At 47.9% G+C, this 24,145-nt stretch overlaps 2 long non-coding RNA genes across 4 annotated transcripts; one reads left to right on the top strand and one right to left on the bottom strand.

The window, feature by feature from the left end:
* The first annotated feature begins 1,837 nt into the window (after positions 1-1,837).
* LOC120666889 lies at positions 1,838-8,401 on the top strand. The gene is made up of 4 exons (XR_005671923.1): positions 1,838-1,970; positions 2,085-2,186; positions 2,949-2,982; positions 7,980-8,401. It is a non-coding gene; the product is annotated as an uncharacterized LOC120666889 (long non-coding RNA).
* Positions 8,402-8,961: 560 nt separating this feature from the next.
* LOC120666888 lies at positions 8,962-13,158 on the bottom strand. 3 transcript variants are annotated; one of them, XR_005671920.1, is made up of 5 exons: positions 12,227-13,158; positions 11,999-12,148; positions 11,801-11,924; positions 9,947-11,103; positions 8,962-9,208 (listed from the first exon to the last, which is right to left on the bottom strand). It is a non-coding gene; the product is annotated as an uncharacterized LOC120666888 (long non-coding RNA). The 3 variants fall into 3 exon arrangements; XR_005671921.1 differs by having other exon boundaries at positions 10,201-11,103; positions 12,227-13,154; XR_005671922.1 differs by lacking the exons at positions 8,962-9,208; positions 11,801-11,924 and having other exon boundaries at positions 10,328-11,103; positions 12,227-13,149.
* Between the last annotated feature and the right edge of the window lie 10,987 nt (positions 13,159-24,145).

Raw genomic sequence — 24,145 nt, 5'->3', positions numbered from 1 at the left:
CGACCAGCCATGCCCGCCGCCGGCCCCACCGCGCCCTGCCATGCCCGCTGCCTGCCCCGCCGTGCCCGTCGCCGGCCCCGCCGGCCGCTCCCCACCATGCCCGTCGCCGGCCCCGCCGGCCGCGCCCCACCATGCCCACTGCCCGCCCCATAGCGCCCCGCCATGCCCGCCGCCGGCCCAATCTTGCACCCGGCCGCGTCCCGCCATGCTCGCCTCACCCCGCCATGCACTCTGCCGCACCCCTCGCCATGCCCGTCGCCGCATCCGCGCGCCATGCACTCCGCCGCACCCCTCACCATGCCCGTTGCCGCATCCGCGCACCATGCGCGCCGCCGACCAGCTCACCCCGCCATGCACTCCGCCGCACCCCTCGCCATACCTGTCGCCGCATCCGCGCGCCATGCACTCCGCCGCACCCCTCGCCATGCCCGTCGCCGCATCCGCGCGCCATGCGCGCCACCGATCGGCTCCCTGTCGCCGGCCATGGCCGCCGCCTCCTCCGTCTCGATGCCGCCCCCTTCCACTGCGTACCTGGCGCCGCCATCATGCTCGTTGAGCTCGCGCCGCCGCCCTCTCTTTGCTGGTGCCGGCCGCCTCCGCCGCGGTCGCTGCACCCGCCGTCGGCGACGTGCCGTGGCCAAGGATTCCCCGGGCCCACTTGCAGAGATAGATTTCCAAAAGAGTAGATCTGGTTGGGTGAAAAAAATATAACTTGTAGAGATCAGTCCAATTTGGCCCACTTTATTTGAGTAGTCTGTTGGAAAGAAGCATAATATAGAGATTAAATCTTAACTAAATGGCTAGCTAAAATGTAATTTGGCTAATGAGATTTGAAGAAGCTGTCGGAGTTGCCCCGCATCCAAAAACACTAGGCAGGCACCCATCTGTGGCGATAAATGCACGGAAGGAAAGTGAAAGCTGATCTGCCTCCCTACTCACACATAAATCTCCCTGCTCCGCCTCAGTTCTAGTCTCTTCCTTTTCTCCTCTCTGCTACAGTTGAGAGCGGCGAAAAAGAGGAGTCCGGTGCTCCCGCCGGCGAGGGTGCGGTTCCTCTTCGCCTCCGGCGGCCCTCGTGGCCTCGGATGTGGAGGGGACCTGTGCTTCCTCGACCGGCGGTGTAGAGTAGGTCCTAGGCTAGCTAGGTTAGGGTTTTCGGGCTGCGACGGCGAGGCGGCGGCGGCGGCACAGCCATGGAATAAGTCCCTCCGGCCTCATCCCCGCTTCGTTGGTGTACACTCCGGCGCCGGCGAGAGGTCTGTGGGGGAGGAGCTCGCGAGTTCCAGAGTTTCCGCCCGCGTGGTGTCTACTCTGGATCTGCGTAGCTCCTGTGTAGGAGTCCCGCCGGCGGTGCTTCAACTAGGTACGGATTGGAGCTCGCCGGGTTCTTGTAGTGGGATGGTTAAGGGGTTCGTGGTGGTTGGGTGGATGGAATCTCTCCTGCTTCTTGCTGTTCGTCGGCAAAAAGAGTGGTTCCATGGCCTCAGGTGCTCGGGGTGCGTCCCCAGCCGACATGCTTTCTTCGTTGCTTCGTTCTGCGGCTCATCTCAACGCCTTCGTGCTATGGAGCTCCTGCTGGCTTTGGGTGTCCTGTTGTTCTTCTTCGGCCTCGGCGTTCGTCGTGGCCGATGAGAGCGGCGGCGATGGAGACGAACGGCGGTTTCTACAAGCACAAGTGATCCGAGGGACTCGGTTGTAATTTTCTTTTCTTTCAGGGTCATTTGTGTAAGCTTGTGGGCACAGCTGTCCCTTCTGTACGCGTCTAGTAGGTTCCTGTATGGGCTTCGTTTTGTATTTGTACGTCTTTTGGTATAATACAGGTACCGTTTAATCAAAAAAAAAATCCCTGCTCCTCCGCCTTCCCCTCCGTCCGTGCTCCGCCGCCGCACCCGCCGCCGCCGCTGTCGGATCCGGCGAAGGTGAGCTCGCCGTGTCGGTCTGGAGGAAGCCCCGCCACTTCTCAGAGCCAGGTGAGGCTTATACTTTTAGAGTTTTAGTGTTCTCCCATTGTAGATCTTTATCTGGATCTGCAAAGATGACTCTTTTCCTTCTAGGGTTCTAAATAGATTTGTGCGGTCTTGCAGATTTGGTATGGTGGGTCGCTTGGTTCCCCTATCAACTTGGATGGGCAGACTCCTCCAGCCAGCTCCACGTAAGAACTGAATCCCCTGCAGAAGCTCTTGAAGGTAAGTTTTGGAATAGGGTCTCACAGTCTCGTTGGCTTCTATGCCACTAACTTCAGAGGTAATCAGTTACATTTTTGCCAAAATAGAAGTGCCCTGTTTTTAGCGGCTGAGTGTCCTGTGATTGTGAAGGTTTATGACACATCCTGGTACATACCAACTCATGAAAAATCGTGCTTGTGATGGAGTGGTCATTGATGAAAACAACTTAGTGTCTAGCTAGGTGCATATGCTAATTGTTAGACATTGAGTAAAAAAAAAATAAAGCGTGCTAGTCACTGGGTAGTCTCCGTTTAGAACAAATTCATCTTTATTCAGATGCAGGGTATAAAAAAGAAAGCGTGCTAGAGTCTGACAGGTGATGTGGTAGTCACTGATTATAGTTTTAGATGTTCATTCTATGTGCATGGAAGTGTTACATTAGTTCGTCCTAGGTACTTTCTGGGGAAGTGCTGGGCACACAGAAAGATGAAAACATACTAGTATGTGTACCTTTAACTAGTATTCTAAACATTCTGGGCGATATATAGCATAATGTAATGTTTAGACATTAGCCACCATGTGGGAATGTTTGGACATGTAGCTTTTTAATTGACTGCTTACTTATAGCTTCAGATTTAAGCTGGAATCCCTTTCTTAATAATGTGTGCCAGAAATTTCATTTTTTTCAAGAACTTAATAATATGTTTCATATCCAGATCCTTTATTTCTCTCACGAACCTCATGGAATTAAGTGAGCTATCTATTTTATGCCTTTTTCTCCAGGGAATGGTGGCCAAATGGTGTTGATTCATATCTGGTGATAACTCTGCTGTATTACATGATCTTACCATCCATTCCATTTATTGTTGGATCATGGTACTTGTCGGTACCCAAGGACTGGGGTACCCCCTCTTGTTGTGTCTAGGCAAGGGCCTTAGTAGTTATCCTTGACTACATCCAAACAGCCGGGCCCCTGCGGTCCGAAGTCCAGTCCTCCCGACAATGGTCCGGACCCGTTCCACAGCTGGGGAAGGTCCGGAGACGCCACGTGTCCCAGGAGAGACAGGCACTCAAGCGCAAGCAGCCGGGGCTCCGGACCTCCCGATGAGTCCGGACCCCGCGGAGTCCCGGACCCCTCATGGGGTCCCGGACCACCTGTATAGTGACCGGACCCCTCACCAAGGGAAGAAGTTGACACCCTGCCTCGAGGTGGTCCGGAGCCGACACGTGTCTACAGGCACGGACACGTATACAAGGCCGCTTGGTCTCCATACTAAGCCTCACCCACCACTGCATTCATTGTGGTAGGTGGACGTCCGCATTAATGCAGCAGAAGCCGAGGCGATTTTTTGACCAGGGGGCACTATTGATCGCATATTACCAAGGTGCATAGTGGAGCTGCTGGCGCCGCCCATGCCGCGCCTGTCAGTCTGCCATAACAGATGGATACGACGGCTCGGCTTCTCCCATTATGACGCCTACATAATAGCCTCAGCAGGTCACGCCGCAAGCTACGTTCCCCCAACGGGCACCTTGCTGACGGGACAAGAGAAGACCTCCTTTCGTCAGAGGGTCAGCAGGGCATGGAAGCATATCGGAGGAAAGATTCGCAACCACTGTAGCTATTCGAGTACTCTGCACAGTGTGCTGCGCAGTCACGTTGGACCCACCTGTCGGGGGCATCAACATCCTATGTATCCGCACCCCTTGGTCTATAAAAGGGGGGCGTCCGCTAGAAGAAAACTCAGGCTGGGTGAGAGCCAAGACCCGGCAGAGGATAGGTTAATTTACAACCAAGAACAATACTTCTCCCAGTGGACGTAGGGTATTACGCTCCAGCGGCCCGAACCACTCTAAATCGTGTGTTCTTGTGTGCTTGACTCAGAGCTAGATTAGCCCAATCGCCTAGTTCATCCCCGAGTACTCCCTCTCTGGGAATAGGCGGGTGCCTTCCGCCACCCGGCTGTGGGTACCCTACAAATCCCGCGATATTTGGCGCCGTCCGTGGGGATGATCAGGCGCTGGTTGGATCTTTAGGCTTCTGGAGCCGTGTTCATCCTCTGCAACGACGAATGAGAAGATGGAGGAAGGCAGGGTGTCACCCACGCCACATGTCGTGGCACCAGGGCACCAACGCCCACGGTGCGGCGGCGCACGGCAGCAACGTCTGTTGTGCGTCGCCACTGCGACACCTCAGAGCCGGCGCGGCAGCGCACAGCGGAGGCGCCGCTGGGCGCTGCTACCCCTACGTCGACTCAAGGTTTTCTCTCAAGCAACGGACACGCTTCCTCTGCGGTGGCATGGCGTCGGCTCAAGGCTTTCTCTCAACATGGAGCCTGGAGCCGACGGCCATCCCGGAGGAAGTTGGCCGTGTCGTCCTGCCGTCGCCAGCACTCCCCACGGAGCTTGGTGCTGTTGTAGACAGGGCCCCGCCGCCAGACGCGGGGGCCCCTGGCGCTAGCACCAAGGACAAGCCGGTGAACGACCGCACCTCTCCGCGCTTCGCCCCGGTCCTTCTGCTGCGCAAGGGCGTCTGACTTCCATCGGCAGACGGCGGCGGCAGGGGGCCTCTTCCATTCAAAGCCAAAGAATTTGTCTCACACTACCTAAGCATGTGACAGCTCTTAGGCAAGGAAGGGTCCCCGAGCTCCCGAGGTGATGCTGGATGATGCGGTTCAGGCACATCCAGGGCGCCTTCGCCTCCGACGACTATGAAGAATTCGGGAGTGGCCGTACCACTCCCAACCGGAGAAGAACACGCTGTATAGCATGCAGCCGTAGGTTACTCCTAAGAAAAGACTAAGAGAGTTCCTCCTTTGTAATAACGTGGCGCCTACGTGTGTGTCCAGAGCGGTCAAGGTCCGACCTTGTAAACCCGACCTCTGGCCCTATCACACAAACAGGCAAAAAGCGGTCCGGAGCGGTGGAGGTCCGACCTCGTAATCCCGACCTCTGATGTATACCATGACAACCACAATAATAAAGGAGATTTTCTTTCTCAGTCTTACCTAGGCTCCACCCTGATTACATTTATTTGCCTCGGTTTAACTATTCTTTCCTCTTGAACGGAGTTTTCCTTGTTGCTAACAATCCAAGTTAAGTTGCTAGCTTATGGTCAGGTGGGAACACCCCTTCTAGCTGGAAGGCAGTCCGGACCCCTAAGGATCTGCTCTGGAAAAGTGGTACTCGTATCCTGGGGTAGAGAAGCTCCGTGTAGCTTAGCCTGGTAATGTACCCTAAGTTTACGTACTTCACTACCCTGTTACAAGTGCTCTAGTATCCGAGTCTGCTGTCTTTAGAGGTCCCGGGCCCCCTTCTAGTATAAGGCTTGGTTTCTTTGTACCTTACTATGAGGTCCGGTAACATGCTTCATCGGATCGTCAGCAACGACTCAAGTCCACTCCGGTGGCCCGCTCCGGCGGAGACCGCTCGCCACGGTTGCTCAAGTCCACTCCGGTGGCCCGCTCCGGCGGAGACCGCTCGCCACGGTCGCTCCAAGTCCACTCCGGTGGCCCGCTCCGGCGGAGACCGCTCGCCACGGTCGCTCAAGTCCACTCCGGTGGCCCGCTCCGGCGGAGACCGCTCGCCACGGTCGCTCAAGTCCACTCCGGTGGCCCGCTCCGGCGGAGACCGCTCGCCACGGTCGCTCAAGTCCACTCCGGTGGCCCGCTCCGGCGGAGACCGCTCGCCACGGTCGCTCCAAGTCCACTCCGGTGGCCCGCTCCGGCGGAGACCGCTCGCCACGGTCGCTCCAAGTCCACTCTGGTGGCCCGCTCCGGCGGAGACCGCTCGCCACGGTCGCTCCAAGTCCACTCCGGTGGCCCGCTCCGGCGGAGACCGCTCGCCACGGTCGCTAAGAGCCAGGTCCGGGAAGTAGTGCTTGCTCCCTGAGCGATCCGAAGTCTGTGTAGCCGCTTAGCTTGGTTCCGTACCCTAAGCCTACACCTTCATCGCCCTGTGGAGAGCACCCTAGTACCTGAACCTGGCAACAGGCATACCCGCTCTCTCCATGAGCACACCAATGCAATCAAGTTGCGTAGGAACACATCAAGGTGGTGGCCCCACCCGCGGGTTCGTACCTCTCCCGAGGTGGGCCCGGGGGCCACTATCGGTACCCCAGGACTGGGGTACCCCCTCTTGCTGTGTCTAGGCAAGGGCCTTAGTAGTTATCCTTGACTACATCCAAACAGCCGGACCCCTGCGGTCCGAAGTTCAGTCCTCCCGACAATGGTCCGGACCCGTTCCACGGCTGGGGAAGGTCCGGAGACGCCACGTGTCCCAGGAGAGACAGGCACTCAAGCGCAAGCAGCCGGGGCTCCGGACCTCCCGAGGAGTCCGGACCCCGCGGAGTCCCGGACCCCTCATGGGGTCCCGGGCCACCTGTATAGTGACCGGACCCCTCACCAAGGGAAGAAGTTGACACCCTGCCTCGAGGTGGTCCGGAGCCGACACGTGTCTACAGGCACGGACACGTATACAAGGCCGCTTGGTCTCCATACTAAGCCTCACCCACCACTGCATTCATTGTGGTAGGTGGACATCCGCATTAATGCAGCAGAAGCCGAGGCGATTCTTTGACCAGGGGGCACTATTGATCGCATATTACCAAGGTGCATAGTGGAGCTGCTGGCGCCGCCCACGCCGCGCCTGTCAGTCTGCCATAACAGATGGATACGACGGCTCGGCTTCTCCCATTATGACGCCTACATAATAGCCTCAGCAGGTCACGCCGCAAGCTACGTTCCCCCAACGGGCACCTTGCTGACGGGACAAGAGAAGACCTCCTTTCGTCAGAGGGTCAGCAGGGCATGGAAGCATATCGGAGGAAAGATTCGCAACCACTGTAGCTATTCGAGTACTCTGCACAGTGTGCTGCGCAGTCACGTTGGGCCCACCTGTCGGGGCATCAACATCCTATGTATCCGCACCCCTTGGTCTATAAAAGGGGGGCGTCCGCTAGAAGAAAACTCAGGCTGGGTGAGAGCCAAGACCCGGCAGAGGATAGGTTCATTTACAACCAAGAACAATACTTCTCCCAGTGGACGTAGGGTATTACGCTCCGGCGGCCCGAACCACTCTAAATCGTGTGTTCTTGTGTGCTTGACTCAGAGCTAGATTAGCCCAATCGCCTAGTTCATCCCCGAGTACTCCCTCTCTGGGAATAGGCGGGTGCCTTCCGCCACCCGGCTGTGGGTACCCTACAAATCCCACGACAGTACTCTTGGCCCAGTATCTTAAAATACTAAAATGTGAAATGTGCCCTTTATTTAATTGCATTTGGTGATCTATAGGCATAACGAAATGTTTAGATGTTGGCTGCAATGCCCTGATCATGAGGTGGGCAAACTGAAATGTGCCTAGCCTACTATTTAGGAAATTGAAATGTTCTGCATATATGTTTTTCTACTGTGTGGGCAAACTGAAATGTTCAGTTGCATTTGTCCTCTATATAGCATCATAAAATGTGCCCAGCCACTCAAATTGAAAGTTTTTTTTTGTTCTTTGGAATAAATTTAAAAACTAGGGTACATTTAAACAGAGGTGGAGTCATATTGAAAGTTTTTGTTCTTTAAGAACAAATTACAATTTGAGGTACAATTACAGAAGCAAAGTGGAAGTTGAATAAAAATTGCATACTCTATTCTGTATCTGAAACTACTGTCTAGCTAAATTTGTATTTACTTGTGTCATGGAAGAACTGGGCTGGTCGAGTCAATGTCCTTGCATGATTTCTTCTGCAAATTGTTAATTACTACCTGATAGGATAGGATCAAACTTATGAGTTGGGACTACTCTAATTTGTGGTAACTTCAGTTGATATGGTGTATTCTGTTATGTGATCCTGACCTGATTGGAACACGACCCGTGGAAGCTGAAAATCAAGCAGTACAATATTGGAGCTGAAGATCAAGCAGTACATTATTGGACGTTCCGAAGAGAACATGGAAAGTTGTTTCTCCGTTGCCATGAGGATTCACTTTTATTCTTAGCATATTACCTTGATGGTTAGCTGATTGTAGAAGTTCATTTTTCTTTCTAAAAAGGAGATGGCCCAATTTCACTTGAAGCTAGAATTGGGACATTTCAAGTAGTACATGTGTAATTGATATGCCCCATCTAAATTGTGAAAATGTATCGAGCTCACATTCAAGGAGCAGTGGGCTGTTATCTACCAGATAAGATCTTGTCAAACAAATGTACTAGTCAGTGCAATGTCATTTGGTGACTGAAATTTACTTAAAAAGGTTGCGCTGTGCTGTGGCAGGGGGAAATTGTGTGGCAGGTGGGAAAATTAGTTTCTATTAGATGCTTTTGATAAGTAAAAGAAAGATTGGGTTCTAGATCCATCACAAAATTCATTGCAATCAACCACTTGAAGGTTCATGATGCGACATGAATCACATGGCCACTACTAGATTGCTTCTTCAGCGCTGTTTTTAAGGTGGTTTTCTCTCTTAGATCCCACGTCCCACCAAGCAATTGGCATCTTGATGGCTAACCAGGGCATTGTGCCATCCACATCTCACCGGGACAAAAGAACGAGCTCAAGATTTAGTGAAGGGACCAATGGATTGCTTACCTAGAATCTGAGCGGAACATTTGCATTGTGTTCTTGTTACATTTCGGCCACCTTATTGCAACTAAAATGTCTCGTGCATCAAATCAATGCCATCTAGAGAACAAATTGTTCTGGAAGGACTCAAAAGGGTACATGTTGAAGTCGGTTCAGTGCAAACACACTATGGGATTAAAATTGTCGTACTGGGGATGCAAATTGCTTGGTTGGACATAGGCATGCCTATTGCTTTAATAGTGCTGTATATCAAATATCCCGTACAGAAGGACCATTTTACTATCTCACATCAATGGTGCATGCAAATTCATTTCCAACATCAAGGGAATTCAAAAAAAAATGATAAGAGAGGGATTTCAAATTGAATATTAACAAGAAACAATTCATCTTGAGTTTGTGAAGCTGAAAACACCCTATGGCTTCAATTAGTCGTCACTAGAATCTTTTCACTGGAAATCTTCATATCATCCTGGAAACAGAAAGAAATATCAGCTAATAGGTATATTTAGTTAGTGCAAGTTATTACATAAATAAATACTTACTAATCTGCTACCAAGCTGTGCGACAAACAAGATATACAACAAGAGTATTATTTCGAAAATATTTTCTAGTAACATTTGAATACATATGCAGAGGGGACCACTACCATTAGAGAGAAAGACATAAGCCACCTAGCATGCCATTTCTAAACAATAGAGGAACACTTCTATTGACTAGCATCTGAAGTGTTCCCAGCCGTCCCAACATTTTGAGGTGGAATGGTCAGTGCTTTAAAGACGACGATGGTCAGTGCTCTATAGATGACGATGGTGGAATGGTTTATGAGGTGAAGTCAAAATAAAGTGTAAGAGTTAAATGGATACCAATCATGTGCACTTGCATTGCACACCTAATGATGAAGACTGACATTTTAGCAAGCACATGAACATTTCATTATGCTATATAGAGGACAAAATGTAACTAAATAGTCGGTACATTTCAGTTTGCTCACCAATGATCAGGACATTTCAGGCAATGCTTGGACATTATTCCAGTGTTATTGGATAACAATCAAATGTGGGTGAAATATATCACTAAACCTATCATGTATTTTCAGCCATATACTACAACAAAAAGCCATCTGCGGGTCACATGTGATACATCATAACCAAAAATGGTTTAGCATGAATAATATCATGATGTTGCAGCAGAGCAGAATGCAACATACCTGCATATACCAAAAACACAAGGTATTGTAGTTTGCATTAATGTCATCTGCTCTAAATGTGGGGGCAAGTAATTCTTATAATTTTGAATATGTACATTATGTTATGGAATATACCCTGCACACATTTAGGAAATCACTAGCCACGAATCTGGTGTAGCACTCCTCAACTCCCGATCTTAGTTGTATATAAACAGGTTAAATGGTAGGCTACATGCCTTACTAAAGCAACAATGATATGATATTCAAGCCCCTACCTTTTGTGTTCCATATTCTACAAGGTCAGTTTCTGAGTCTTCATTTCATTCCTTCTTAGTCAAATGGTTCAAATGTCTTGTATAAAAAGAACCTCACAGCAGGTCCATATGAAGTGTGGTGCAAGAGTTGAGGTTTAAGATCTGCAATTTGCAAAGGACATTATGTTGTTAAGAACAAACCAACCTGAAGTCAAGTCGTGGAGCTACATAGCATGTCCTACATAGGAATCTACATTGTATGTTCTACACTCTGCATATATTGACCCTATTCTGCTCCAGCAGCCTCCAGCCAGCCAGCAGTGTTTTCCTCTCACACCACTCCAGCAGTAGCCTCCAGCCTCTAGCCACCAGCCAGCCAACATTGTTTTTCTCTCACACCACTCCAGCAGCAGCCTCCAGCACCAGCACAGCGAACAAGGCCATTATCTGTGCTAATATGTGCTGAACATTTTGTCCAGATGCAATGGTGCATATCTTCGCTGAACATTTTGTCCTGGTGCATTGGTGCATATCTCTGCCAAAATGTACCAAACTTTTTGAGGATGGTAGGAGAGGATGCCACGATGCCTTAGTCTGCATATCTCATATTGCTTGGTTGGGACATGTCCACATGTGGATGCGAGATGCCGCTTGAATAGCCTGTACATCAAATATTCTGTACAGGTGGAACATTTTAACTAGCTCACATCAATAGTCCATGCAAATTCATTTTCGACATTGAGGGATTTCAATTTTTTATGAGGAATTTTAAATTGAATAATAACATGGAACAATTCATCTTGAGGGTTTGTGAAGCTGAAAACAAACTTCAATTGGTCTATCTTTTTTCTTTTTTTGTGGAAATAAGCTTCGCTTTGTCTTCACTAGAATCTTTCACTGGAATCTTCATATTCTGCTTGCATCCTGAAAATAGAAAGAAAGTATCAACTAAGCAGTATGATTTACTTTGTGCAAGTTTCATAAATAATTTATCTGCTACTAAGCTGTGCAAGGGACAGGATATACGACAAGAATATTTATTTTGAACACATTTTCTAGTAATATTTGAATACATATGCAAAGGGAACCACTACCATCAAAGAGAAACACAGTATGTCACCAAGCATGTCTTTTTGGCAACATAAAGGAACAGTTCTATTGAGTAGCATCTGAAATGTTCCAAGCCATTCTTACATTTTTCATTTGTGATGACTAATCAAGGACATTTCATTTTGAATTGCAGCCAACTTGCTACCATCAAAGTCAAATTGAATTAAAATGCATTGCAACAAACATATTACAACTCAATCAGCACAAGAAAAAAACACTTCAAAAAAATAGCAACTAGCAGAAAGTCAATATTAGTCAAAATGCACCATGGGTATTAGTCAAAACTTCAGTTTGCCCACCAATGATCAGGACATTTCAGCCAATGCCAAAACATTTATTTGGATTATTTCAGTTGCTATTGGATAACAATCAGTGGGTGAAAATCATAAAATCTATCATGTATTTTCCAGCCATATACTACAGCAAAAAGCCATCTGCAGGTCCCACGTGATACATCATAACCAAAAATGTTTTAGCTTGAAATGTCCCAGTAGCGCAGAATGCAGCATACCTGCATATATCCAGAGTAAAAAAGGTATTGTAGTTTGCTTTAATCTCATCATATCCTACACACATTTGGGAAACCACTAGCCATGCATCTGGTGTAGCGCACCTCAACTGCTGACCTTAGTTCGCTGTATATAAACAGGTCAAATGGTAGACTACACGCCTTACTAAAGCAACAATGATGTGATATTCAGGGCCCTACCTTATGTGTTCCATATTCTGCAAGGTCAGCTTCTGAGTCTGCCTTTTGATCCTTCTTAGTCAAATTGATCGAATGTTCTTGTCGAAAAAAAAAACCTCACAGCAGGTCCATTTGAGTGGTGCAAGAACTGAGGTGTCCAAGATCTGCAGTCTGCAAAAGACATTATGTTAAGATAAATTTCACATTGCACACTACTAGCGAAAGCTGACAATTATTGGAAACACCAACCTGAAGTAAAATCGTGAAGCGACATAGCTGAATGTTTCAGCATGGCCTACATAGGAATCGATAATGTTTGTTCTACATTCTACATATAAAGATCGTTTATTAAAAGTTTGCATCATTATTATCACAGACAAAAATTATATTAGGCCAAAAGTAACACAGTATAAGCAAGTATGCCAATATGTACCAGTTGTTACTGGTCAACAAATTGCTTGGTGTAAATTTTGCACATATAACATGAGCACTCCTAAAAAAAATACAACCAGCAGAAGATTGAGTACCATACTCCACGTCAGGATAAGCTAAGAAAAATTCTAGTAGTAGGATGTAAAAGTTAAGATAATACCGCAGTGCATGCCAGTTGATAAAGTTATCGAGTACAACATCATTGCATCATAGATCTGGCAAAACACTAGTATCCTACTCACTGCACTTCAGAAATAATCAAATAAAAAAGGCAAGACAGAGACTAACTGCAAGACAAATCCTTCTCGACATGGTGTGCCACGCCGGAACCAGGAAAGGGGCACAACCATGAATGGGGCTCGGAAGGGGAGGAACATGAACTCCCAGCGGCGCAACACAAAGGCTCAAACCTCGAGTGGGCCGATGCGAAACCACCCCCACGCCGGACATTTGCAGACCCCCGGAGATGTGGCCACCGCCGGACATCTGCAGGGCCCCGGAGATGTGGCCGCCGCCGCGACTCTGCAGGCACCCGGCACCAGAGTCCGTGGCAGCCGTGGAGACCATGACGTCGGGGATGGCGCACTCGCAACCACCGCCGCCACCGCCGGGCATGTGGATCTGAGATATCGGTTGAAAGCAAGAGGGACGCTGGCTTTCCATGGCTTTCGGACAAGGAAAGGGGAACGTGTCAAATCGTGCGTGCCTCCCCAGGGAACATTTCAGCTGGGGGCGCGCCAGGCACTCAGGCGGAAACCAAGCGACGCGGTTCGCAGCCAGGCAAAACCAGCGGGTGTTTAGTTGCGCTACTAAAATTTTTTAAAAGATATTTTTTTATATTTTAAGTACTAAACATAGACTAATCACAAAAATAATTATAAAACTCATCTGTAAAAATAATTACAGATCCTAATTAATCATGACCGGTCAGACCGGTACACCCCAACCGGTTGGACCGGTCGGACCGGTCGGCACTACCCTGCCGACACCACCGGTCAGACCGGTCCCACGGACTGGTCAGACCGGTCTACGCAAAACAGAAAGGCTGAACACTCTGCCCTCAAGTGTACAACCCGACAATCCCCTAACCTAAGGGTCTCGCTCCACCACCTCCCACCCCTATGCATCCCGGCGGATGAACTTGACACAGCAGGGCAGAAGTCAACGTCTGGGTGTCCTGAAAGAATTGTGGCAACAAACCCTGCGTATACTAATACTCAGCAAGATTTATCCGTCTATTAGGTATACTTAGCCCACATATTCTAGACATGCAAGCTTTTTGGCTAGTGGTTGGTTTTGCGGAATAGAAGAAATTATAAGTGAGTCCTCATTTTTCCATGTTTTAGCTTTAATATAAAGTAAACAATTTACTAATCCTCTATGATTTGCAAATCTACAGCAATTATGGTGAACAATTCAATAATTAGATAATATCAGCCCGCATCTCATCTCTTGGAATTCATTTTCTTGCTACATGTCACCAAGAGATCAAGGCTCTCATGACCGCGAGACACGGCGAATCGATCCGATTTAACCTTGCAAGGTGAACCTAACCAACACGGCACGTAAAAGCCCCGTCGGACCCCATGCACCAACATTTCCCCTCCCCACCTCGAACTACAGGAAACAGCCCAACGATATATGGTCAGCCGAGCTCAACGTGAGACCACCAAAAGTAAACATATGCATCTCCAATTCTCCGCGACTACTCGACTCGCCCCAGGAGTTGGGTGCGGGTTCCTGTACTTTCGAAACAAAGCAGTACTCGGCTTACCAGTTTCGACTACCTCCTACTTCCGGCATACGGCTAGTACAATTCAATCCCCGATCAGCACAGCCAACAATGGAACGGTCATTAATCAACCTAGATGGGGCTACACATTCCCCTATCCGGTCTCCCAACCCATATCTTCCATCTTGAATATAATGATTCATATCCGGTAACACAAAGACATCATATATCTCGCGAGTGACAGAATTATCACTCGACTTCTATCGAGCCCTATTAAGCATAGCAGTGCTAACGACCTATTCAGACTAGTATAAGGCCCAGAAAAACCTAGGAATCATGCAACTAAGGTTTTAAATAATTCCTAAACCTAATGCATAATTATTAGAGACATATATAGGTGATATAATTTAAAATAGTAGGATGTGCACCGGGGCTTGCCTTGTGTCTGCTGCTCAACACTAGGGTTAGTTGGGCCTTGGGCCAACTCCTCGCGAACCTCCTGCTGCTGGGCCTGCTCTAGCGGCTCATGTGGCTCCGCAACCACCTCGTACACCACCCTCTCTGTCGCAGCTGCTACACGTATGCATATGATATGAGAATGCATGCAGTATGATTTGTAACTTTGAAACAAGCCTAAACCGTATACATGCACCACTACCCGAGACAACCCGACGGCCACAATTCTGCAAAACCCGGAATATCCGGAATTCAATCCGGAACATCCGGAATTTCCGGAGTATCCGGATTAATACCCGGAGTATCCGGACTCCCAAGTCCGGAATTTCCGGGCCTATACCCGGAGCTTTCCCCGGAGTGTTCCAAATCCGGAGTATCCGGGCTTATATCCGGAGTTTCCGGGTTTAACACAGTTTTCGCCCCCAAAAACTGAAATTTTGATTGAGACAAAACCAACCCCACAACAATCGAAACCCTCCTAGACCCTAGTAGAGTGATTCATAAAAAGACGATTGACCTAAAAGAAATCGCTTAAAACATCCTAGAACGATCAATCCATTTAGCCCTAGCTTGGGTACCTTCTCAAGTTGAAAATGAAGCCACCCCAAGTAGGAATGAATGGAAAGGATGATTCTCCACGCCGATAGAAGTTCCTTTAGCCTTGCAATCAACTTGAACTGGAAGATCTTGGGGTCTAGGGCTTAGGGAGGAAGGAGGGCTTGTGAGGGAGAGAGAGGGATGAAGGAGGGCTCGTGAGGGAGAGAGAAGGCTAAAGTGAATGGTGTTTTAACATATGGGAACAGTCAGAAGGCTAAAAACACATGATATAAACTTCCAGGTCCGGACTATCCGGAAGAATATCCAGAGTATCCGGGTAAATCCGGAATTTCCGGATTCAAACCCGGAGCATCCGGATTCCTCTGGTTCCAGAATTTGAAATCGAGTTTTGAGTCGCTTTGTGACTCGACTTGTAACCGAGAGAATCGGATCACTAGTTAGCTAGTTAAACCCAAGTTTAACACTCGGGTGTTACAATCCTTCCCCCTAAAAGAAATCTCGTCCCGAGATTTAATGGAGGTGCTAATTTAAAAAGATAGGAATTGGCGAGTACCTTGATAGGTTTGTAAAATTTCTGGATATTTGGATTTGAGAAACTCTTCAGTTTCCCACGTGGCTTCTCGCTCGGAGTGATTGCTCCACTGCACCTTATAGAAATTGCTAGTCTGATTCCGGGTAACCCGTGTCTTGAAATCAACAATTCTGACCGGGTGCTCAGGATAAGCCAAATCGGGCTCCAATTGTAAGTTCTCCATATCAACAACCTCAGTAGGAACTCGAAGGCACTTCTTGAGCTGGGACACATGAAAAATATTGTGAACCGCCGATAAATGTGGGGGAAGTTTCACACGATATGCCACCGGCCCACAACGCTCAGTGATAGGAAAAGGCCCAACATAACGGGGTGCTAGCTTTCCCCGTACTGCGAACCGTTGGAAACCCTTCATTGGAGACACCCGAAGGTAAACATGATCACCAACTTCAAATATCAGAGGCCAGCGTCTCTTATCTGCATAACTCTTTTGGCGGGATTGAGCGGCTTTCAAATTTGCTTGTATAAGACGAACTTGGTCCTCAGCCTCGCCAACCATATCGGGCCCAAAGAAATTCCTTTCATCGGCTTCCGACCAGTTCAATGGAGTCCTACACCTCCGTCCATACAAGGCTTCAAAGGGTGCCATTTTGATACTTTTCTGATAGCTGTTATTGTAAGAGATTTCGGCGAGTGGCAGACACTCATCTCATTTCTTACTATAAGAAAGCACACATGCCCGCAGCATATCTTCCAGAATCTGATTAATCCTCTTGGTTTGACCATCGGTTTGTGGGTGATAAGCCGAACTGCGGATCAATTGTGTACCCAAAGCGGCATGGAATTATTCCCAAAACCGTGCAATGAATTGTGCCCCACGATCAGAAATAATGGTTTTAGGAATCCCATGGAGACTTACAATACGGTCCAGGTACAGTTGAGTATATTGCCTCGCCGTATAAGAAGTCTTAACCGAAAGAAAATGGGCTACCTTTGTAAGTCGATCAACTATTACCCAAATAGAATCATACCCTTTAGAGGTGTTGGGTAGACTGACAATAAAATCCATACTGATATCCTCCCATTTTTCTGAAGGGATATTCAAAGGTTGAAGCATCCCGACGGGTCTCAAATGACTTGCCTTAACCCTCCGAAAAATGTCGCATTCTGATACATACTTTGCAATTTCTCGTTTCATCCTGGTCCACCAAAATCGCTGTTTCAGATCTTGGTACATTTTATTACTACCAGGGTGGATAAAATACCTTGAGAGGTGAGCCTCATCGAGAATCTGCTTTCGAAGCTCCAAATCTTTAGGTACCACCAATCGATTTTTAAACCAAAGAACTCCCTCCCTATCTTGATGAAAACAATGAACCCGAGGATCATTCTCACTAAGCCTCTGTCTAATTTTGTCCATGCCCAAATCATTTTTCTGAGCAGCAATAATTTGATCCCGAAGTGTTGGAGTGAGGGTAATGTTGGTAAGTGTACCCTCAGCTACAATGGCAAGGTTCATCTTCTTCATTTCTTGACATAGGGTTGCATGCACAGGTATTGCTGAGGTGCAATTGCAATTCGCTTTTCTACTTAGTGCATCTGCAACAACATTGGCTTTGCCCGGGTGATAATGAATCTCCAGATCATAATCTTTAATTAGCTCCAACCACCGTCTCTGGCGCAAATTCAACTCACTCTAGGTAAAAATATACTTGAGACTCTTGTGGTCTGAGTATATGTGAACAGGATTGCCCAGAAGATAATGGCGCCAGATTTTCAATGCATGTACCACTGCTGCTAGCTCCAAATCATGAGTGCCATAATTCTCTTTATGTCGCCTGAGGGCTCTGGAGGCATAAGCAATCACTCGCTGATCCTGCATAAGGACGCAGCTTAGGCCCGTACCTGATGCATCACAATACACATCAAAAGACCGGGTAATATCTGGCTAAGCGAGGACAGGGGCAGACGTCAATAACTTTCTCAAAGTCTGGAAAGCTTGTTCACATTTGTTGTCCCAAACAAACTTCACCCCTTTCTTAAACAATTCCGTCATTGCCCTAGCAATTTCGGAGAAGTCCGATACAAACCGCCGGTAATAGCCTACTAGCCCAAGAAAACTCCGGATCTCTGGAACAGAGGTAGGAGCTTGCCAATCTAGGACATCCTGAATCATGCTAGGATCAACAGAAATTCCATCTTTTGAAATGATATGGCTCAAGAATTGGACCTCCGTGAGCCAGAAATCACATTTACTGAATTTGGCATATAGCTTGTGCTCCCACAGGCGCTAAAGCACAATGCGAAGATGCTCTGCATGCTCCTCTTCATTCTTGGAATATACAAGAATGTCGTCAATGAAAACCATGACAAACTTATCTAACTCAGGTATGAACACCGAGTTCATGAGATACATAAAATGAGCAGGGGCATTTGTCAGCCCGAAAGACATAACCAGATATTCATAAAGCCCGTATCTGGTAGAAAAGGCCATCTTAGGAATATCTTCTACTCGGATTTTGATCTGATGGTAACCCGAGCGGAGATCAATTTTTGGAAATACCTTGGCCCCGAATAGCTGGTCAAACAGGATGTCAATCCGGGGCAGTGTGTATTTATTCTTGATTGTGACGACATTCAAAAATCTATAGTCCACACACAACTTGAAGCTTTGATCCTTCTTTTTAACAAAGAGCGCTGGACAGCCCCAGGGCGAAGTGCTAGGACGGATATAGCCTTTGTTGAGCAGCTCTTGCAATTGCTTCTTTAATTCTGCCAACTCATTGGGTGGCATTCGATAAGGTCTTCGGGAAATTGGTGCCGTTCCCGGTTGCAATTCAATGGCAAACTCCACATTGCGATCTGGTGGCATTCCAGGCAAATCATCCGGAAAGACGTCCGGATATTCGCATACCACCGGTATGTTAGCCAAAATCTTGCCCTCAACCTGATTCACCGTAGGAGTCACTGATATGTGATCCCTCAAGTTCAAGGTCATACTACCATGAATAGAAGATTTGATGTGCACAGATTGTGAGGTCGTGTCCAAAATAACTCCCTGACCCTCCATCCAGTTCATGTCCAATATCATATCTATCCTTTGGGTTGGTAACATTATCAGGGCCGTAGGAAAAAAATTTCCTTGCAACTGTAGGGGTACTTGCTTGACAAATTGATTGGTGATTAACTTTCCCCCAGGTGAGTGAATATGGTACGGCTTGGGCATACTCTCTATCTTCAGCCCCAGTCTAATAGCACACTCCTTGCTAATAAAGGTATGAGATGCCCCAGAGTCAAATAATATAGAAACAGGACAAGCATTCACTAAAAATGTACCCGACATCACCGGAGCGCCCTCAGGAATACCCTCGATAGTGGTGTAGTGCACTTACCCCGGCTTGAAGTGGGCCACACTCTGCTTCTGGCTTGGCTAGCTCGATTGCTGGCCTTGCTTGGGTGGCATTGGGCAGTTCCGTGCAAAGTGACCCGGCTGCCCATAGTTGTAACACAGAAATAAATTGGGGCGTACCCCCGACTGTTGCACCCAGACCTTCTGCTCATTCTACTGAGGAGCAGGAGTCCTGACTGTCCCCTGTGACTGTGTGTACTGAGATGGCCGATAGCTCCACTACTGCTGTGGCTGGTGCTGAAAAGGGGCTCTCTGTGGGCCCGACTGTACCAGGCAGAACCTCTGGGGAGTGCTGCTCGAAGATCCCGTTGCCGGCGCCTTTCTCTTCTTCTCCGCCTTGTGAGCTAGATGGGCGTCCTCCTGAATGATAGCCCCGTTGACTTGCTCACTGAAGGTGTCAAACTTGACCATCGACAGACGATCCTGGAGCTTACTACTAGGCCCCTGCCGGAAACACGCCTGCTTCTTCTCATCAGTGTCTACATGGTACCCGGCATATTGTGACAAAGTGTTGAAGGCCTGGGAGTACTATAACACACTGTTATTACCCTGCTTCAGGGCTAAGAACTCAGTGAGCTTTCTTCTGATCACCCCTGTGGGAATATGATGGGCCCGAACGCTGCCTTGAATTCTGCCCAGGTAAACCGAGTACCCGCAGGGAACATGGCCACATGGTTATCCCACCATGTGCGTGCGGGACCCCGGAGCTGCTGAGCTGCAAATCCTGCCTTGTCATTGTCATTGTAGGGGTGCAGGGTGAACTTGGACTCAATGGTCCGGAGCCAACTGTCTGCCTCCATTGGCTCATCCGCTTTATGAAAAAGCGGGGGCTGAGTACCCAGAAACTGCTCATATCCAGGAATAGGTGGTTTGTGGTGTTGTTCAGGCCGCGACACTCTGCCCTGCTGCACGATCTCACGGAGGAGCGTCGTCTGCTCGTCTCGTCCGGTGAGCATGGCCGCAATGGCCTGAGCCAAATCAGGAGAGTTCGGGGGTGCTGCCATTCTGCATCCAACCATGTTTGATTTAGTCACAATATCTTGATTGCCCAAAATAATCAACCATGGAAGAATGCAGAAAACACAAATTACATCAAAGGCAAGAAGTTTTGCATAGCCCCATCCGGAATATCCGGACTATCATCCGAAATGTCCGGACACCACACCCAGACTATCCGGACCTATGTCCGGAGTATCCGGATACACCCGCGGTGTTTCACTTCGTTCCCACCCCCAAGATGCATAAATTTTTAAAACAATGAATGACATGATGCATGATCGCCCTACGGTAACCTCTTAGCACAAAACCAACCATCTACCCGCGACTCTAATACTAACTATATAGGGCTATTACAAATAAACCCGCCCACACTACCAAATAACCTTTTATCTCAAGTTGAAATTTTGTTTTTAATTCATAAAAATCACAAAATTAGTCATGCTCGTACCTCCCCCAGTGCGTTTCAGCTTTGATACCAGCTGTGATGGAACCGCCAAATTAAAACTCTAATTAAGCGTAATGGCCGTCATTTGAACACTTCAGGCACATTCCCTTAATGGCTTAATTTGGCGATCCTTTCTCAACCCACGGCCCGATCGAAACATCACCGGTAGTCTCACACGAAGGTGAGCGCAGATGGTACGAGCACAACATAATACTTAAAAATACAAACACTATATGAGTACAAAACATTAGGTTTTCCAACCCGAGTTCAAATATACACATAATTTACAAGAGTTGCATAGTTTACAAACTTTACAACCGATGTACTGAAGTTCGAACAGACTAGATCCTACAACTACACTAGCCTGCAAAAGCCCTGATTAACCATGACCGGTCAGACCGGTACACCCCAACCGGTTGGACCGGTCGGCACTACCCTGCCGACACCACCGGTCAGACCGGTCTGGGCAAAACAGAAAGACTGAACACTCTGCCCTCAAGTGTACAATCCGACAATCCCCTAACCTAAGGGTCTCGCTCCACCACCTCCCACCCCTCTGCATCCCGGCGGATGAACTTGACACAGCAGGGGCAGAAGTCAACGTCTGGGTGCCCTGAAAGAATTGTGGCAACAAACCCTGAGTATACTAATACTCAGTAAGACTTACCCGTCTATTAGGTATACTTAGCCCACATATTCTAGACATGCAAGCTTTTTGGCTAGTGGTTGGTTTTGCGGAAAAGAAGCAATTACAAGTGAGTCCTTATTTTTCCATGTTTTAGCTTCAATATAAAGTAAACAATTTACTAATCCTCTATGATTTGCAAATCTACAGCAATCATGGTGAACAATTCAATAATTAGATAATATCAGCCCGCATCTCATCTCTTTGAATTCATTTCCTTGCTACGATGTGACCAAGAGATCAAGGCTCTCATGACCGCGAGACACGGCGAATCGATCCGATTTAACCTTGCAAGGGGAACCTAACCAACACGGCACGCAAAAGCCCCATCGGACCCCACGCACCAACCTTTCCCCTCCCCGCCTCGAACTACAGGAACCAGCCCAACGACATATGGTCAGCCGAGCTCAACGTGAGACCACCAAAAGTAAACATATGCATCCCTAATTCTCCGCGACTACTCGACTCGTCCCAGGAGTTGGGTGCGGATTCCTGTACTTTCGAAGCAAAGCAGTACTCGGCTTACCAGTTTCGACTACCTACTACTTCCGGCATGCGGCTAGTACAATTCAATCCCCGATCAGCACAGCCGACAACGGAACGGTCCTTAATCAACACAGATGGGGCTACACATTCCCCCATCCGGTCTCCCAACCCATATCTTCCATCTTGAATATAATGATTCATATCCGGTAACACAAAGACATCCTATATCTCGCGAGTGATAGAATTGTCACTCGACTTCTATCGAGCCCTATTAAGCATAGCAGTGCTAACGACCTATTCATACTAGTATAAGGCCCAGGAAAACCTAGGAATCATGCAACTAAGGTTTTAAATAATTTCTAAACCTAATACACAATTATTTGATACATATATAGGTGACATAATTTAAAATAGTAGGATGTGCACCGGGGCTTGCCTTGTGTCTGCTGCTCAACACTAGGGTTAGTTGGGCCTTGGGCCAACTCCTCGCGAACCTCCTGCTGCTGGGCCTGCTCTAGCGGCTCCTGTGGCTCTGCAACCACCTCGTACACCACCCTCTCTATCGCAGCTGCTACACATATGCATATGATATGAGAATGCATGCATTATGATTTGTAATTTTGAAACAAGCCTAAACCGTATACATGCACCACTACCCGAGACAACCCGACGGCCACAATTTTGCAAAACCCAGAATATCCGGAATTCAATCCGGAACATCCGGAATTTCCGGAGTATCCGGATTAATACCCGGAGTATCCGGACTCCCAAGTCCGGAGTTTCCGGGCCTATACCCTGAGCTTTCCCCGGAGTGTTCTAAATCAGGAGTATCCGGGCTTATACTCAGAGTTTCCGGGTTTAACACAGTTTTCGCCCCCAAAAACTGAAATTTTGATTGAGACAAAACCAACCCCACAACAATCGAAACCCTCCTAGACCCTAGTAGAGTGATTCATAATAAGATGATTAACCCAAAAGAAATCGCTTAAAACATCCTAGAACGATCAATCCATTTAGCCCTAGCTTGGGTACCTTCTCAAGTTGAAAATGAAGCCACCCCAAGTAGGAATGAATGGAAATGATGATTCTCCACGCCGATAGAAGTTCCTTTAGCCTTGGAATCAACTTGAACTGGAAGATCTTGGGGTCTAGGGCTTAGGGAGGAAGGAGGGATTGTGAGGGAGAGAGAGGGATGAAGGAGGGCTCGTGAGGGAGAGAGAAGTTTAAAGTGAATGGTGTTTTAACATATGGGAACAGTCAGAAGGCTAAAAACACGTGATATAAACTTCCAGGTCCGGACTATCCGGAAGAATATCCAGAGTATCCGGGTAAATCCGGAATTTCCGGATTCAAACCCGGAGCATCCGGATTCCTCTGGCTCCAGAATTTGAAATCGAGTTTCGAGTCGCTTTGTGACTCGACTTGTAACCGAGAGAATCGGATCACTAGTTAGCTAGTTAAACCCAAATTTAACACTCGGGTGTTACACCTATGTTGGAGCAGAGCGTTGCAGCAATTCATCTTTCCTTTTATCCCTTGATGATAGTATTTCCATGTCTCTGATATCTGTGTTACCAATGGACTGCAAGAAGGATGTTGTAAAATGGTCCGACCCCATGTTGTAAATGCGATGTCAAGAATAAAAACCTATATCAGTGTTAAGAGCAACTCCAGCAGACTCACTAAACAGCCTCCTATCCCAAGTTTAGAGGGGTAAGCCAAAAAAAATGCACTCCAGCAGACCCTCTACTTCACCCTCTATTTTAGGGAGGCCTCTAAAATCCCTCATCCACCCTCTATTCCTAGGGGGTCTCTAGGGAGCCCTCTATTATATATTGGAATTGAGAGTTATTGTTGGAGTTGAAACAAATTTAAAAGTCTACAATAGAGGCAACCCCATTTAATTAGAGGGTCTGATCTAAGGCCTATCGCTCGAGTTGCTCAGCCCTATTTTTGTGAGCTCTGCCACTAGTTCAGTAAATCTTGCCCTGAAAAAATTAGGTACGCTCAGAGTACCTCATCCTCTGGCTCAAGCGAACCGAGGCCAATAGGCCATGGAAAAATTTGGACATGGATTTCGGCAAAGACACAGTACAGTGGTCCAAGCGATGTTCAATGCTTCCATTGACATCGAGCTGGGCGACGGCAACCTGACCTTGTTCTGGTCAGATTTTCAGCTCGGCCAAAGCTCACCTTGCCTGATCGCAACTGACTTTTGCAAGCTCATCAGACCAAGGATTCGGAACATATAAGGACGGTTGCCGCTGCTCTGACAGATAAGAGATGGATTCAGGATATCTCATGCACGCTCACTGTCCAAGCTCTCTCAGAGTACCAAATCCTCTGGCATGCTGTAGAAACCGTCAATTTGATACGCAGCTCTCTTACGTATTCCATGAAAAAAAGTAAATCGTACCATTAAGAAGTAAGAACA

This window comes from Panicum virgatum, chromosome 3N, assembly GCF_016808335.1.
Source record: "Panicum virgatum strain AP13 chromosome 3N, P.virgatum_v5, whole genome shotgun sequence".
NCBI lineage: Eukaryota > Viridiplantae > Streptophyta > Magnoliopsida > Poales > Poaceae > Panicum > Panicum virgatum.
Note: the sequence above shows the minus strand (reverse complement) of the source record. Positions and strands in the feature narration are given on the sequence as shown.